Source organism: Montipora capricornis, chromosome 13 (assembly GCF_036669925.1).
Source record: "Montipora capricornis isolate CH-2021 chromosome 13, ASM3666992v2, whole genome shotgun sequence".
Taxonomy (NCBI): Eukaryota; Metazoa; Cnidaria; class Anthozoa; order Scleractinia; family Acroporidae; genus Montipora; species Montipora capricornis.
In genome coordinates this window covers 17,168,310-17,182,068 of record NC_090895.1, presented here as the reverse complement: position 1 = coordinate 17,182,068, position 13,759 = coordinate 17,168,310, and the positions used below count along the sequence as shown (strand labels likewise).

General features: G+C 39.7%; 2 pseudogenes; both read left to right on the top strand.

Annotated features, from left to right (window-relative positions):
• The window catches only part of LOC138030631 (uncharacterized), a 196,299-nt pseudogene that overhangs the window by 73,004 nt on the left and 109,536 nt on the right, over window positions 1–13,759 (top strand).
• On the top strand, window positions 3,152–4,903 carry LOC138028237 (uncharacterized; annotated as a pseudogene).

The window sequence follows — 13,759 nt, the reverse complement described above, 5'->3', positions numbered from 1 at the left end:
TGTGAATCCTTTGCGAGATTTGTTTTACAATGAGATACAAAAGTGAACAAATTTGTACCGGCTACACATTATGACATTTATGAGACGGTCTACACGGTCTACCACAACTTTTTACTGAGAAATAATGATATCATATTTCTTGCTGTTGCGATGGTAGACCGTGCTTGGATGGTAGACCGTTGGTAAATGGAATAGACGATATGTACAGGATTTCTAACTGTGTGAGCTTTATTACGAATCACCTGGTAATGTATTGGATTGATTAGAAAAGAAAGTACTAGTTGAATTGTGCTGTTTCATCAAAGATATGATTTCCAAATGTATCGCCACCATCCTGGTTGACGTCACCAAGAAACCCAATAACTGGTATTGTGTCACATAATACGAGCCATGTGTAACTTCCGGAGCATCAGATCTGCAGTGCAAACTACTTTGCTCGCTCTAGTATTAGGTACGGAGTCTTCTGTTAGCGATGATAAGTCCAACCACTCGAAATCGATGCTACCGTTCTCAAATTAATATCCTTTCGTGTTTGGTACAATGTGCTTTGCACTTCGCGTGCAAACTTCTGAAATGTTTCAGAGCGTATACCATATTTAATGATTGTTTCTTTAGTTCCTGCTTTCTACGTTGAAACGTTTCCCTATAGGATTCAAATACCGACTGGAAAAATTATTGCAATCAATCAGACAACCAGTTGCAAAAATAGTGGAGACACTTCACCTTCTTGGGGCGTTATTAATTTCCCTATTATCTCTCACACTGCAGTCCCCCCTCCCCCCCTTATCAGTGTTGCTAGCGAGACAAAAAAAATGTTGGGAACTTAAGCAGTCAACATTGAAAAGGGAGAGGGGAGAGGAAGTGGGAAAGGTTTAATTCTAGATACGCCGAGTATTGGAAGTTAGAAAAGGTGTTTTTTAATGAAAGGTCTCAACAATTTTGCAACTTGTTGTCTGAGTTGGTTGTCACTGTATTGGCGTACGGTCACTTTGTTTATTGGAAGGGAAGGCGTCTATCGTTCGCGTTTAATATGGTGTTTCCCAAAAAAAGGGTTTAATTCTCTGATCTGCTGTGAATGGAAAATGGCCAGCGATAAACTGGATTTGGCGGGGTTTCGGTATGACGTATTTGAAGGCATTTCAGTGCTTTCTGTGAGTCAAGTCGAACATACGCATAATTTGGTACCGAAAAGGTGTGATTTCCATCCTTTCGCTTTTTAAAGTACGCTAGAAATATCCCGGAACCGATTTCGAAATAATTTGCCTTAAACACCTATATTTCGGTCGACACATGACATCTGAAGCACGCGCAACATGTACGAAATTAGCTGTTGTTTACGAATGAGAAACAATAACCTTTCCTTTAACTGCGATCGCATGCCATTTAAGGGAACATCCACTTTCCGAAAAATCATTCTTAGCAAACATTGTTATACAAAGATACATTTTCATAGAAGTCCATTCGTAACATTACTTGTTGCTTTCGGGCTAGTCTGCTGCCAGAGAAGGGATCGGTAACGTTTACTAGTAAGTCTTCTAAGTGATCGTGTCGGGTACAGGCTAATTCCATGTTCTTTGGAATGACTGACTGAGCACAATGATCAAAAGAAGCACCCGATTGTGTTGAAATCCTTTGCGAGATTTGTTTTACAATGAGATACAAAAGTGACAAATTTGTACCGGCTACACATTATGACATTTATATGAGACGGTCTACACGGTCTACCACAAATTTTTACTGAGAAAATAATGATATCATATTTCTTGCTGTTGCGATGGTAGACCGTGCTTGGATGGTAGACCGTTGGTAAATGGAATACGATCTGTACAGGATTTCTAAACTGTGTGAGCTTTATTACGAATCACCTGGTAATGTCTGGATTGATTAGAAAAGAAAGTACTAGTTGAATTGTGCTGCTTTCATCGAAGATACGATTTTCAACTGTAACCCCACTTCCCGGTTTGACGTCACCAAGAAACACAATAAATGGTATTGTGTTACATAATACGAGCCATGTGGTAACTTCGGAGCATCAGATCTGCAGTGCAAAATACTTTGCTCGCTTTAGTATTTGGTACGGAGTCTTCTGTAGCGATGATAAGTCCAACCACTCGAAATCGATTGCTACCGTATGTCAATAATTAATATCCTTTCGTGTTTGGTACAATGTGCCTTTGCACTTCGCGTGCAAACTTCTGAAATGTTTCAGAGCGTATACCATATTTAATGAATTGTTTCTTTAGTTCCTGCTTTTCTACGTTGAAACGTTTCCCTATAGGATTCAAATCTGGACTGGCAAAATTATTGCAATCATCAGACAACAAGTGCAAAATAGTGGAGACACTTCACCTCTTGGGGGGTTATAACTTCCCTATTATCTCTCACACTGCAAGCCCCCCTCCCCCCCTTATCAGTGTTGCTAGCGAGACAAAAAAATGTTGGGAACTTAAGCAGTCAACATTGAAAAGGGGGAGAGGGGAGAGGACAGTGGGAAAGGTTTAAATTCTAGATACGCCGAGTATTGGAAGTTAGAAAGGTGTTTTTTAATGACGTGTCTCAACAATTTTGCAACTTGTTGTCTGAGTTGGTTGTCACTGTATTGGCGTACGGTCACTTGTTTATTGGAACGGGAAGGCGTCTATCGTTCGCGTTTAATATGGTGTTTCCAAAAAAAGGGTTTAATTCTCTGATCTCGGTGAATGGAAAATGGCCAGCGATAAAAACTGGATTTTGGCGGAGGGTTTTCGGTATGACGTAATTTGAAAGGCATTTCAGTGCTTTCTGGTGAGTCAAAAGTCGAGAACATTACGCATAATTTGGTACACGAATTCATGATACTATGAAATGATATGTGAAATTGCGTTCTTAACTGGCAGGATCATAGCTTCACTTGATTTCATTATACTACTATCAAGTTACACAATGGAGTAATTTAGGTAAAGCAAAGGGACACATTATTTTGCACTAAGTGCTTATTCGACATAGAGTTCTAAAGTGTGACGTCACGTTGCCATGGCGCTAAAAAATGCATGGGTAATTATCTTTTTAGAAAAGCAAAAGGAGAGTTACCATAAGGTTTATTTACGTTTTTGTTCATAGTAGAAGCCCTTTAGTTTTAAAATTGAAAGAAAACGCGGTTAAAACGATTGTAATGGTTGAATGCTTTGCGCCCGACTGCAACCATCAATCGGAAAGTCACACGTGCAGATTTTTTAGTTTCCCTAGCAGGGAAAAAAAAGGATGAATACAGGAGATGGATTCGTCTATTGAGGTCAGTAAATTATTATATTAAGGATGTAGTTTTCATATACTTTGTCGAATTGAAGAATGCGGTGAGACCGAAAGTACGTTCCGTTTCCACGATCAATATTAATGGCGGTGGCCGTGTTACTCGCGGTGTATTTGTCGCCTAGAAGTCTATGTTTTTATCTTTCCTGTGGTTATTACTATTTCTTACTTTGACTTTAAGAGTCTCTTTCTTTTACGTGAATAATGAAGAGAAATTAAGAATTTGTATTTTCAACATTTTTGAATGAGGGAATGTTATTTTATCTTGCCGCTTCCAGTCTTCTTCTGATAATTATTCGAGCAATTGTTCGAGCAATTGTTTTGTATAAAAAGTGCAGATAAAGCTAAAATTTCCCTTTTCTCTTTAGGAGACAAGACAGAGAGCCAGGGAAGCATTCCCGAGTTTGCAGCTGCCATTTCAGGGATGGGAACAAAGTAGTAATGGCCCTGAGAGTTTCAAGAGGAACCAAAATAAACTTTTTCCTGCAGAACAAGGAACCAAACCAAAAAAGAAAAAATCGAGCCAGCCAGGAAGGAGTCTGTGTATGCAAGAAGTGATAGAGGCTGCAAGGGAGAAAATTAAATCCCAACAAGTGCCTGAGAGATCTGAATCAGTACAAAGAAAATTGTTTTAGAAGCAGAGCTAGAACAAGCAAAAATGGAAATAACTGACTTGAAAGAAAAGATTGGATACTTAAAAAATCATTACACAGTTTCTACATTGAATGAAGATGTTTTGAAGATGGAAACTGGGCTCCCAACTAGAGATGTTTTCAACATTGTTGTCAGTTATACAGAAAGGTTCAAAGATGAAAATTACAATTACTTTGCTGGCTGGAGAGTCGAATCGATCAGATTTGAAGACCAAATATTTATTACATTAATGAAAGTCAGACAAAATTACACAAATCTTCATCTTGCTCAATTATTTAGCTGTAGTGTATCCACAATTGCAAATATTGTTACTACATTCATCCATGTTATCCCATTCAATTTTATTTACTGATCTCATGACATCAATCCCTTCTAGGGATAAGAACAAACTGTCTGCCCCATCATCATTTAATCAATTTGGGTCTTGTAGGGTAGTAATAGACTGTACGGACATCGAGATCGCCACACCAGGATTAATGAGCCAGCAAAAATGCTACTTACTCGAGTTTATAGAGGAATGCATTCTTTTAAAGTCATTGTGGGTGTTGCACCAAATGGTGTAATTACCTATGTCAGTAAGCTATATCCAGGTTCGATATCTGATAAAGCAATTGTGCAGCAATCTGGATTGTTAAATCACCTGACTGCTGGGGATTTGGTCCTAGCCGACAAAGGCTTTCTGATTCAGGACCTTGTACCAAATGGTGTCTCAGTAAATATTCCACCTTTTCTAAACAATGGGACATTCACTGAAAGTGAAGCACAGGCAACAAAGGCCATCGCAAAATGTAGAATTCATGTTGAGAGGGCAAATGCTCGGCTTAAAGATTTTAAGATATTAAGCTTTATTCCTTCATATTTACGCTGTCATGCAGACATTATTTTTCAGCTGTGTGCATCACTTGTCAATTTGCAGTTCCCACTGATCAAAGAGGGATGTGAAGGATATGAATTTGATTAAGTTAAAAATTTATAATATTAAATCATCTTACTTAGAAAACATTTTGTTTTATGTCACATTGTGTGGTTCCAAAAAATATTCATACCTCCTCCAAAGATGGTTCTTTGGTTTGAACTCCCCCCCCCCCCCCCCCCCGCCTGGAATTTTTAGCTTAGCTTCATGCTTTATTAAAAAATTGGCTGTTGAGACCCCATTCACCTTGAAATTTCCAAAGACCACCCTAATGGTGGGCATAGATATTTTCTGGAACTGCAAAATAGAGAAAAAATACTCAGAAATTTTCAAATGCCTTTTTTTCATTTATTTGGAACAAAAAATCAGTTCCCATGATTAGCTGGCCTTGAAATATTTGATTTCCTCTGTTCACTTGATAGTAATGTAATGCGTCAATATCAGAAAATAACTATAATTGTCCCTCAACAATCTTTGGGAAGAGGTTTTCAAAATAAAAACTGGGTGAGTTTTGTGATGTTTTCACTCCAGGCCTCATCCTTTGCTATTTTCAAGACAACTGCATCTTTACTTGTCCAGACAACAAAGTAGCAAAACTTCCTCCGACTAAAATATATTTCCCTTGCACCTGATGCCAATAAACGTGGTCTTGCTTTAAAGCATATTGGCCATTTTCACATTTCTTTAGGCAGAAATTGGGTGAGGTGTTGACTGCCTCTTCAATAGTCATGTTTCTTTCCGTATAAGGGCATTTGGCCTCCAGAACAGATTCCTCATCCACGATCCCATCTGGGGAGGCACCAAGAATACCAGACAAATCAAGCCAAATTCCAGTTTCCTGGACAGTCTTTCCGGTTAGATTGGTAAAAGCTTTTACAGCTTCAGCCTCATTGTTTACCCCCACTGCACTGCTTTTACCTTTGATAAGTCATATTCCCCCATGAGTCGTTTAAGAAGTGAAGGGGTGACCCTTTTAGCATTAAGAACAGAACCGAAATTGCTTGCAGTGAGCCGTCCTCGTCTTGCAATGTGCCAGGCTGGGTTGTCTCGTTGACCCACAGTCTTTTGGCTGACTTGAAGGACATCCACTTCAGTGATTTTAGCTTTGCGCACTAAGACATCCAGCTGTTGCTGAGCACCTATGGCTGGAGGAAGTCCTCTGAATAGATGATTTCTTCAATGGTGGGTATAGATAATTGGGCTGGGGGTGCAGGTTCTGGACACATAAGCCAGCAAAACCAGTGAACCTCCATATTCCTTCAAGCGAGTATAGAGGGCAGAGCGGTCTACTGTGGTGGGAGATCTAGAAATTGCCACATACTTCTTTGGCATTGGAAACATTTCTTCCACTGCCAACAAGGACAGGGAGCTGTTTGTTTTCCTTTTCCTCCACTGGCATTCAATATCTGTGCGCCCTATATAATGAATGCCATGTATAAAGAGAGCAGCTGCATGACTACATTTAAATTTCCCCCGTGGGCATTCACAGTCCGTCGATTTTATACCAAATTGCTCTCATCCAGGTATATCTATAAATGAAAATTAAAAGTATTGTAGTTCAGGCGATGTATTGTGAAACTTAGATTAGTTTAAGATAACAAGAAATTAGCTTGTCAAACTGGCTCTACTATTTAAGCAAAACAGCTCGTTGTACTTGAGAAATTGCTATGCCCTCAATCTAAAAATGTAAAATATAAAGGAAACACAACCATCCGACAAGTGGAATAACAGCAAAGATTTCCTCTGCTATTCACGATCGATCAATCAAATTCGACTTTCACTTACCGTGACTTTTTTTTTCATACTTGCGTGGACCTCTCCTCGCAAAACACCTTGGTTAAGTTACCGATTCAATATGGGCGGACTTATAATGATTTTCCCCTCGCTCAATCGATTTTTTCTCTCTTCAGCAAAGAAAGATAGCAAAGATGCGATCGTGAGCGACGCCATTTTGAAAACGGGCGTGCGTTTGTTTAGAACTGAATATTTTGCTCCCATGGAAACGTGACGTAAGGGCTTTAGGGCTTAAATATTTAAAAGTACTTTCCACTTTTGTGTATCCTAAGCTTTTCATTTTTAAGTATGCATTTCACTCGTAGTTGTCTGTGTCACATCACATCACATTTCTTGACTGAAGACGTCATAACGCTTGTTTTTAAGATTGGGGGGGAACGTTTACCGTAAAAAACCCGGACAATGTTTTGCTTCAACTGCTTAAAACTACCATTAACGTATAATTATACCTATTAATGTGACATCGTTCATTTTCATTGTGACCCCTATGGACACTTATTATGTGATTTGAACTGTTTTTTTCCTTTAATTTTAATTTTCTGTTTCCATTAAGATAGGCATATCATTAAAGGGCAGAGTGATAAAGCATCGATAGGAGTACTAGAGCAAGGTAGCTTGATATAAGATGACTTTTCCATCCTTGCTTCCGATAAAAATTTAAATTGTTTTTAGCCATCAGATGAAAGAGCGAGTAGAAAAACTAAGCATGCAGATTTCAAGTTAATGTCGATTGGATAAATGTTTCCTCGTAAAACAAAAAATATGCCAATTTATGAACTTTGTCAAGCCTTAACACACTTGAGTGAAGAGTTACTCAGCTTCTGGCCAGGGGGATGACCCTGGAACCCTTAGCCTATACCAGAGCTGGTTCAGCTGAATTTTGCTACCCTGCACCACAGTAAACACCCCAAATCCTCCCTATCCTAGAGTAGCTGTTTTTCAGAAACTGCTGAGGTCAGTAGCACATTCACTGGGTGAAACGCAATATTTAATAAATATTAAGTCACATTAAACAATCATTAAATCTTTAATCATTAAAAAACATTAAAACTTTAAGCTATGTTTAAGACGCTTAAACACATCTTAAACTGAGATATTAATTTAAGTAAAATTAAAGTTTCCTTAAATGCATATGAAATTCTTTTTTGAATTTAAGTAGGTTTAAGTTTTTTACAATAAAATAGAGTATTGTCTCGGTAACGGTTTAGAATTATTGTCCGCGTTAACAGTTTTAGCGGTATGCCAGGATTCCAGGGGTTTTTCTAACACGGTTAGTGCCTTTGTCAATCACGCATGCATTATTAAAGTCAATAGAGTGGTCATTCTTCCATGCATGGCTGGCAATGTTTGACCCTTTCGCGAAATTTTTAGGTTTCTTGATGTTCTTTTTTCCGCGTAAAAAAGCATCTTCCAGTTTCGCCAATGTGAACTCCACGGACAGTCCGAGCACGGAATTTTGTAAACAACATTGCATTGTTGGTCCAAGGGCTGTCTTGTTTTTGGGGATGGGAATTCTTGCTGAAGGGTTTTAAGTGGTTTGGTGACGACTCGAATTTCATGTTTGCGTAATAATCTCATGAGGGGCTCTGTCAAGCCGCTAATATATGGAAGGCACGCAAATCCATGGGGTGTATTCTGTGGGTCAACCCAACTAAAGAACATTGCTACCAATTCTTCTGGTGATGGTACAGTTGGTGATGGTGGCTTCTTTCTATTTTTGGAAATATAAGAGAAGACTGAGGACGGGTAGCCATTGGCTTTTAGTGCATCTGTGACATAGTTGGTCTCGCGTGATTTTCCTTCGTTAGTGCTTGGGAGATTAGACGCACGGAATAACAAGGTAGAGGCCGTGCTGATTTTGTGTTTTCTCTCATGATGTGAGGAGAAGTCTAGATATCTATCAGTGTGGGTTGTTTCGATAAACGTCAATGACAGCAACACATTTTTTCTTGACACTAAGGTGTCAAGGAAGGCAATTTGACCATTGTTCTCTTCTTCAATGGTAAATGTGATCTTAGGGTCGACAGCGTTTAAGGTGTCGTGGAAGGAATGGACAGCAGCTTTCTTGATGACAACAAAGCTGTCGTCAACGTATCGTTTCCAAATCCTTGGCGGAACAGTGGCGGAGCTGATGGCTGACTTTCTATCACTTCCATACAGAGGTTAGCGACGATAGGGCTAACAGGGCTGCCCATGGCACAACCATGAATCTGCTTGTATGTGCGATTTGTAGACAAATAGTGTTTGAAAGAGTGAAGTCAAGGAGAGAGATGATGTCGTCGGTAGAGAGGTTTGTTCTGGTCTGTAGTGTGTTGTCACAGTTCAGTTTATTGCGGATATAATCGCAAGCTTTATTCACTGGGATAGCTGTGAAAAGGGACACCACGTCAAATGACACCATGACTTCGTCGTCCAAGATTTCGATGTTAGCTACTTGTTTCGCGAACTGGAGGAGTTGAGGACAGAATAACCATTAAGGTTCTGTATCGGAGAAGGATATCTGATAGAAACTTGGATGTGTTATAAAGGCGGAGCCGATACATGAAACGATTGGTCGAAGAGGGCAGCCAGGTTTATGGTGTTTAATAGAGCCACGAATGGCAGGTAGAGAACATCTGTGGAAGGAAGTTTGCGATAAGTAGCTTCGTCGATCTTATTTTCCTCTTTTAGAGCGAGGAGCTTGCTGTTCAGTTCTCTTTCAATTTTGGTGGATGGCGACTTGTAGACTTGTTGATAAGTGTCCGGGTCACTAAGTAGAGCTTCCATCTTGGTGTCATAGTCGGATCTGTCTAAAACAACGAAACAGTTCCCTTTGTCAGCTTTTGTTATCACACGTTCAGGATCATTTTTTAAGTCCTTTAGAGCTTTTTGTTCAGCTTTCGTGATATTTTTATGTGGTGGAATTCGAGCTCTATGGATTAAAGAAGCCGTAGTGGTTCGTATGGCGTCCTTCGAGTCATCGGGGAGGCGGGAAATGGCGGCTTCAACCTCAGAGACAATGTCTTTAACAGGGATGTTTCGTGGTGTTGGGGCGAACTTGGGGCCTTTCTCAAGTAGAGAACGTTCTGCCGTTAGAGAGAGGTTTGTGTGATAAATTGATCACCCAGTCTTTCTGTCGATCGTATTAGAGCTGTCATTTTTTGCTTCCATCCTTAAATTTGTAAACTTGTTCTGTGTCTCGCTTCAATGTTGTTGCGGACTGATTGCGATCTCTTAATTAAATATTGTAGAAGCGTGGAAGAGATGTCATCGGGACTAAGGTCGATAATTGCTGTTTGGATTCTTCGAGCGTTCTTTTCAAAACTCGGATTCTGTTGTGACAATAGAGATTCGTGCTCGCATACAATGTTTGCTGGCCGTTCCATAATGTTTTTGAACATCGGATGGTTGCCAGGTGGTTTAAATCTCAAAGACTTCGGAGTCCAATGGTTTTCCAAGCTTTGTGCGTAAATTGAAGATGGCGATGGTGAGCTTCGAGTTTGTAAGTTGTTTTCCATAGTCCGCGCTGTCCGTGGAGTTACATTGGCGAAACTGGGAAGATGCTTTTTAACGCGGAAAAAAGAACATCAAAGAAACCTAAAAAATTTCGCGAAAGGGTCAAACATTGCCAGCCAGCATGGAAGAATGACCACTCTATTGACTTTAATAATGCATGCGTGATTGACAAGGCAACTACCGTGTTAGAAAAACCCTGGAATCCTGGCATACCGCTAAAAACTGTTAACGCGGACAATAATTCTAAAACCGTTACCGAGACAATACTCTATTTTATTGTAATTTTTTCTAGATCATTCTTATTCATATTTTAGTTCTCAACCGCATCGAATTTTACACCCCTTTTCGTATATATTTTAGTTCGTGCTTCTTATATTTCATTCGTTAAAGGCTATAGATAGATAGCCGAAAGCTTATAATTTTTAACCAATTTTTAACCAGAGAACGTCTTTCAGATTCACAAGATATGATCTCGTTCCCTTCACTTGCTCTATTCATCTTTTATTACAGAGCAGAAGCGGCGGTTCTTAATGAAGCAGAAAGGGCTACGTTTGCTAATTTCTGTGGCGCACTGGGTAGAGGCTTATCCCTTATATGAATCGTTGCTTGGAAGCGATATTTCCTACAGTTGCCTTAAACAACTTGCTGGGAAGTAGTTCTGGAATGGCATCGTTGAGACTCGACATTAAAAGCGGCAACCACTGTGGCGACCCCTTATGTCGAAGGATACCTCGCAGGAAGAGAGCAGCCTCGTCATGGAAAAGAGCCGAACCGCGCTTTTCTGTGGCACCGCTGGCCACAAAGCCTCTGAAGGAAAGCGACGAGGCCAGCGGGCAAGAAAAAGAACCGGGAAAATTCCGAATCGCAGCTGACTGTGGCACCGTTTTCACAATGTCCCCTGGACGATAACGATGTTGATGACAGGGAAGAAAAAGTGTTGGGAAAATCGGTTGTTTGGAAGAGCATGATCCTCCACAGAACAAGAATCTCGGCCTAGCACGGTGAAGACTTGTCTCTCGGGACGACAGAAATGGCAAGAATTGGATTTTACGTAACTAAAAAACGTCATGGAGTACTGAAGTGGCGCTGTTTACTCACAGATTTAACCGAAATTTAGCATGTAATGGCGCTAACGTTGTGTAGGGGCCACCTAACGCGAGGTGCTCGCGTGGATTCCCTCGTATCATCCTGCGCTGTAAATTTGCACAATCCCATAATGCCAATTACTCTTGGGACGTATCATGCTTCAGTGACCTGGATATCCATTGTTTTTATGGTAATTTCCCCCCCCCCTCCCCCCACCCCCACCCCCCCAAGATGAACTGTATTAATGGGAAAACATTGTTTTTTTTATGCAAGTAGTTGACAGCCCTGTTTGTTTATAGTAAGAGCAGCGCGCTTCGTCTCGACAAACGAAGTTTACTCGTCAGATTAGTGAAAGAATGTCACCTTATGTCTTAAGCCAGGTATTTAAACAATGAAATATTTGAAATGTAGAAAAATAACAATTTTAAAGTTTACCGACTTTTTAAATGTAAATAAGGGTAAGTCGTCATCGGCCAATGGTCGGGAAGATTTCCTAGGTATTTTCCGTTGCAAAAGAACAGACGTGCCATGCGGAACTTTAGTTGTCTTAAAAATTAAAGCAATTAAAAGGGAAAGTAACTGTAGAGATGTACCGGGGTACGGTGGCCCACAAGTGCACTCCCAATTCCAAACTACACTCCAAATTCTAAAAACTCACTCCGAATTCCAAAAATTCACTCCGAATTCCAAAAATTCTCTCCGAATTCCAAAAAGTCACGGCAAAATCTGAAACCGAATAAAGTCGCAAGGGACTGGATCGAGCTATCTGGAAATGCATCTTGGGTAGTCATACTCCCGCCATCTTGTTGGGACAAGGCAGCATGTTTTGCTCAACTGTGGACATAAATGTGAAGACACTGGCAGGTTTTGCTCGAATTGTGGGCATAATATCGCTACAAATTGTGGAAAAGGTGTGTAGGTCTTATTTTTTCAGTTCTTTTGTAGGATTAACTCGTGAGATCAGCAAATTTTGGATAACAACACAGATCCTATCCTTCATCATCATTTATTGAGTTTATATGCGGGCTTTTTGCTGTAGTACAAGCGGCAACAAAATTCTAGCTGAAATTTTGCTGAAACTGTAGACATTTATAAAGTTGACTTGATTTAGTTTTGTTTCGTTCTTATTTATTTGTTTGGAACTATTAACAGAACGACAATTTGTGAGGTCACAAGTAAATCCTGGTCCCTCAACATCATCAGCCTCAGGTAAGGGACTGATCACTCATTACATCGCAGAGAGAAGCGGTGTTGTTATCGTAGGGGCGTAAGATTTTTAAAACATCCCGCAAAGATAAAGATATATTTGAAATAGCAACTACAGAATACCCACCTGTCAATTGCATGTTATATTTCAATAACTAGTGACTAAATTTAAGTTGCTTTTGCAGTACTGTATTATTTAATACTTTTATAGCTATGCAAATGTAAGGTGTTGTTGCTGCATCTCAGACTCTACAATTTGTTGTCAAAAAAAGCTTAATGAAATAAAAGATTTAAGTTGCAGGGTATTCTGCAGTTCAGGGGCAGACAGAGTAATTTTGAATACATCTCTATGCTAATTCGTGTATCGGATGTATGAAAGTTGCCTGATGAGTGTGGGTTTTTTTACCACATGAAACAAACCTGTAGCAGTGAAGCGATGATTCACTTTTGAACCCCTAAACAATTTTTCTTCATTCAACAGTCTCGTTCTATGAAAAGACAAGAGTGATACCTTACCTGGTTAGTAGCCACATACAGTTTTTCTTGTTGTTTTCTGTTAAAACGCAATATTTAATTTTCCCCACAGTGGCGCACTTCAGTTCCGACAATCCTGGCCCCAGTACAAGTGCGCAAGGTACATTGATGAAGGAATACATGTACATTGGTTAAATATTCGCAGTCCTAGCATGTATCCAAAATATATTTACTGCCCACCCGCGCCCTATGTTCTCTTATCGAAGGCTTTTAATCTAAGACTCCCTTGGTGAAAAAGTGTTTTCACAGTCACATACAAGATCAGCCCCATTTCACAAAGTTTCAATATGCAATGTGTTTGTTATTCTGTCCTTCAAGAGGAGCAAATGAGATAGTGTTCCTGAAAGTTCTCTTTTTCTGTTTGTAAACTTGTCATTGCTTATTTGCCCCAAGAAGCTTAAAAATTGTAAGCATAAAATGCATTGTTCAATGTTTGAGCTATGGATATGAAACTTATTTGTTTATCTTTGCATTGACCCAGTACAGCAACAGTATAAACAAGGACTGGTGCTTTAACTTTAATGATTGTTTTCTGCTCAAAGAAGGGAAAATACACTTTACATAATACCCATACTAAAACTCTTTGTGTCCATGGCAAGGTCACTGCGTTTTGGGCCCCTTTCCCCCGTGCAATTTTTAAATCTTCTATAAAGATCTGCTTCATGAACTACTAGACTTCACATGTTCTTTCAGTTGTAATACTCGACGCCACGTATTTATGATCTTTGATTACTGAACCATATAAGACTTTTATTGGATTCAAAGAATCACGATAGGAATTTCTTTTTC